The sequence below is a fragment of the Pteropus medius genome, unplaced genomic scaffold (genome assembly GCF_902729225.1).
Source record: "Pteropus medius unplaced genomic scaffold, Ma_sr-lr_union100, whole genome shotgun sequence".
Taxonomy (NCBI): Eukaryota; Metazoa; Chordata; class Mammalia; order Chiroptera; family Pteropodidae; genus Pteropus; species Pteropus medius.
In genome coordinates this window covers 5,755,658-5,760,765 of record NW_024342474.1, presented here as the reverse complement: position 1 = coordinate 5,760,765, position 5,108 = coordinate 5,755,658, and the positions used below count along the sequence as shown (strand labels likewise).

The 5,108-nt window shown below is 33.8% G+C and overlaps 1 pseudogene; it reads left to right on the top strand.

Moving 5' to 3' along the window:
* The first annotated feature begins 2,703 nt into the window (after positions 1-2,703).
* LOC120604861 (protein FAM13C-like) lies at positions 2,704-4,476 on the top strand (annotated as a pseudogene).
* Positions 4,477-5,108: the final 632 nt, after the last annotated feature.

The window sequence follows — 5,108 nt, the reverse complement described above, 5'->3', positions numbered from 1 at the left end:
TAAAATGAATTCCTGAAGGTTTAAAGTATTTGAAATAAAATTAAAATGAAAACTCTATAAATATAAAAGTATAAGAAATTTTCCAAGCCTAAAAGTAAAAGAAAACATAAAAGTGAAATATTGCTAGATTTTACTACATAAAATTTCTAAATTAAATGGCAAACAAACTGGGAAAGTATTTGTAACATATATGACTGGCACAGTTTAATATCTTTAATATAACAAAAATTCTTTAAAATTATTAAGGGATTCACTCATTGATGGGCAAATGCGTGACGAGGACTTTTAAAAAGAAGAGATATAAATGACGAAAGATCATATGAATACATGTATATATCAGTACTCATAAAATAAAAAGTAAGACAGTAAGGTACAATAGAAAAATACTAAAGATTTTTTTAAAAACTATTTTTGGTGAAGGTTAAGTAAAATGGGAAATTCTTATCATTGTGATGGAAAAGTAAATTGGCATAATCTTTCTGATGGTCAATTTGACAATATACAGTATATCAAGAATCTTATGTATGCTTAAATTCTCAGATTTGTTAGCTCTACTTCAAGAAATTCTTCCTAACAAAATATTTTAAAATATGCATAAAATTTTTGTGCGAAGGTTTTTATTGTTAAAATTTGAATATTCCCTAAAACATCATTATCCCAGAGAATATTGTGCTTAAAACCATCAGCCTCAGAGGACACAGACCTGGTTTGAACCCTAATTCTTAATAAGCATTATGTCTTTGAGCAAGTCTCACTTCTCTGAGACTGTTGCCTGATCTGAAAGAGGGATGCAAAAATGCCTGCCTCACGAGGCTGTTCTAAGGATTAATTGACAATATAGGTAAAAGTGTTTTGTACAATACCTAGAATTCTGCAATTGCAGAGCTCAATAAATGGTAGTTACACTATAATTACTATTATACATAGATGGAAACATGTTTTTGGAGAATATTAATGCCATCAAGATATATCTATGATAAAATATTAAATGGAAAACTCCAGACATGAAACTGTGACACACACACACACACACATACACGCACACACATGATAATGCTGTGACAATTTTAGATGACTTATCTATTTTCTGTATTCTTATTTTTTAAAAATGTACCTGTAACAGTTTTATAATTTGAAAAAATGCTTTTTAAGTAACTTTTAGGGAGTGTGTCTATATTGTATTAAATGAAATATGTTGAGACAGACCCTAGAAAATTGCATCTAAGAGTTCTAGAATGAAAGCTAAAATCTATGCTTTTTAGTCTACATTTATTTTCATAGAATGTTATTTAACATAGTGAAATGTTATGCTCTACCTATTTTGCTGACTCTTTAGGATTTGACTTTTTAGGATTTGATAAATATTTTGACCACTTTGTAGAGCATCGTTAAGAGGTTCTACCAAAATTTAAATATGAACAATGAGAAAAATATGTACTATGTGAGTATATACACAAATAGGCCACAGATAACCCTTTTATGTTTAGTCAACTAACCCCTAATTATCCATGTGTATATCAGTCATATTGTATTTGTAGTCTTTTAAACAAAAAAAAATAGCTCCAATGATACCAAGTATAATATAATTGAAATACTTTTTGAAATAAAAGTGATACTTTTATAGGTTGCTTCTTTTCATCAGTTTAAGAACAAAGTCCACATTTGTTCACATGTGTATCAAAATTGGTACTTTCTTCAGTGGCAGCATATTTATCATCTCTGAGATTGTCTGATATTAACATATAAGAAATAAAGGGAGAGAATATGTACTTTCATCCTCAAATTATTTAAATTAGTTATTGTGCAAAAAATAAATATATAATTAAAGAGCTCTTTCACCTATTTACATCAGTTAGGATAAATTATGTTATGCAGTGGTAATAAACATTCTCCAATATTTCAGTGACTTAAAGCCATAGAAGTTCATTGTTACATGTTTGATGAGGATCAACAGAAGTGACCTTCTCATTAGTCATTCAGATCCCCAGGCTGTTGGGCATTTCTACTCCTCCAGAACAAGAAAGAGAGAACTGAAGTGGAGCCATAAGCACCAGCAATTAAATATTGTACTTCTACATAATGACATACTCCACTTTGTTCAAATTTATTGGCGAAAGCAAGTCACATGGCCATGGTGTCAGGGAAGAATAATTCTCTTGTGTGACTAAAGGAGAGAGGAATCCCACGTTGCCAACAAGTTAGTAATGTCTACCACACAGGTCCAATAATATTACAACATCTATGTTGAAGTGAATTCTAATCCCCCAAATCACAGGAGGAGAAAGTGGTTATTAGGAAGCAATAGATTGCTTTGATGGAAGTGTTAACTAATTTCATTGTGGTAATCATTTCACAATATATATGTGTACTAAGTCATCACATTGGACACCTTAAACTTACACAATGTTGTTTGTTAATTATATCTCAATAAAACTGGGAAAATACTTTGTGATGTGACTAATCAAATATAACAATTATGAATCCCAAAGTTAACAAAGATATAATACTTTTTTAAATTATAAAAATACATGTTATCCATTCTATAGGAGAAGATTTCTCAAATACTAAATTTAAGCAGAAAGAGAAAAGTAAGTAAACTTGTGGTACAGGGAAAGCAACACTTTTTTTCTTTCTACTTTTTACATTTCCTTTTGATGAGTTACATACTTGTCGTCTAGCTATTTGAAACCAGGAGATGGAGCCATGCAGCTGAAGACATTCCAGCACCCAGTTGCTCTGGGTGTCTCTGAGCAAACCCTACCCACTATTCAAGAAGTAGCATTTAATTTGCAAGCTTGCAAGGAGGAAAGAGGTTTATACCAATGTCTCCTTCTCTTTACAAATAGATTAATTTATAAAAGATGTAAAAATATAGCTGGGCCATTATGTTCAAGAATTATTTTGCAAGAGTAGTTTATTTTTCACAAATACTTCTGTACTCCTAGCCATGTGATTTTTATATGTACTTCATATTTATTTTATTTTGCTTGGTTTCATAGAAAGTATATATCGTCTGTATTAAGTAGAAAGATTCTAAGTCTGAATCATAACTAAACCTGATATTTGAATCAAACCTTAAATCAAGGGTGGGTATCTTAACTGCCAAGATGAGCCAGGTATATGTAGTGATGACTGATGTGGGCTGGCTGAGAACTGTCACAAATAGAGTCTATGAGTGTGTGTGATGGGAGCTGTTATTCATGTTGCTGATAGTGGCTACGGGAAAATGAAAAACCTGTACTGCCAGGCCTTCTTATTTCTAAAGAGAACCGAAACCCTAAATATTTACGTAAACTATCCAGATTTTTATAATTTTAAGCTCTTTAAATAAATTTTTAAAAATCTCTCCAGGCTAAACTAACACCTTGTGACTACCAGTTTATGTCCTTGTCTTATATAGGTTAGGGACAATTTAACATTATTCCATTGAATCCTGATAAGAATGCTATGAAGTACTTTTTATTATTGCTATTTCATAATTATGGATAAGACTGAGCACAATCAAGTAATTTGCCCAAAGTCACAAACTTGTATGTAGATCTTCTGACTCCAAATTCCATCTAGAGTTCTTTCTACTCTCTAAGCTTTTTAGAACATGCGGGCTGCTCTATCACATCTCTGCTGGTGACAACCTACTGCTGTTACCGTGATGCTCCATTTTCAGCCAAAGCCAGAAATTTAACTCAGACCCTGAATCAGCCCCTTCTCCACCCGGCACTCAGCAGTTAATGATGCCCTGAAGTTCCTCATGGTGCGCTGTGGTGATGGCAAGGCGCCATAGACCATTGCCTAACCCACCAAGCACATCCAGAGCAAGCGGAAAATTCGAAAATTTGAAGAAAAATTTTATCAAGAAAAGAAATACTGGCCTTCACATGGTGCCAAATTTCTAATCCTGGAGTTCTGACATGGATGAATGATTTAGCTAAAGGTCGTAAACAGCACAAAGAACTAAAAGCTGAAGCTGTTGGAGGAATAAGGGAGTGCTCCCAAAGGCCCACCTGGAAACTGGTCCTGTGAGCAGTCCACAGTCCCCAAAGACAATGGGAATCCAGAAGCTATGGTCCCTGGGCCAAGCTCCTCTGGAGAGGAGATTCCAGTTGCTGTGTTGACACTCTTGAAGGAGAAGAGAGAGCAGCTTCCCTCTCAGGAAGATTCTAAGGTAACTAAGCAAGACAAGAACGTCATAAAGCTTCTTTATGATTGATGCAGAATTATCAAGAAAACCTTGTCTACCCCTTCCCTTATTAAAACAATTCAGGAGGATGAAGACTCTGATAAAGACTGTCCACAGGGCAACTAACAACCTTCCTTGCCAGTTCCAGCATCTCACCTTCCTGTTTGTGATCACCTAATCTTACCGAAACTTCTCTCCTGCTAAAGTGGACAATTGTCCCTGCTCTTATCTAAGCTCTTACTCTCCACTTAGAATCCATCTGTCTCACCTATATGAAACAAATGCTCTCTCTTCACAGAATTCTCCCACCCTTTGCTCTCATTCTCATGTCTTTCCTTGTATCTCTACTCTGCTATACAGCAAAACATCTCAAAATGTAATCTGCATTTATCTTTTTAGTGACTTCCTATATTCTTCTCAACCCAATTTTATTTGGGTTTCATCCTTACCGTTGCACTGAAATGATTATTGACTACCTCTTCAACCTTCCCACTTGTTCATCTAATAAATATCTTAAATAAGTTGGAAACAACGCATCCAATATATCGCTTTATTTCCCTCATGTGAAACATGTTCCTTAAATGCTGCTTTGAATTTTCGGTTTAAATTGAGATATGTTTTATAGACAGTTGAATTTATAAATATTAATTGTATAGTCTGATATTTATCTACACATAGTTCTGTAGACGGGATTGTCAACAATCCCGAAAGCTTCCTCATGCCTCTTTTCCTGTCAATACTCCGGCATGTAACCAGATTTCTACCTTAGGTTAGGTGAGCCTACTTTTGTATATAGATAGAATCATACAATGTTTACTCTTTGTGCTAGCTGTATTTCTTTCCAAATAAGATTTTTGAGACTTGCCAATAGCTCTTTCTTAATGATGTGCAGTATTCACTTATATGAATAAATAATATATATACATATGTG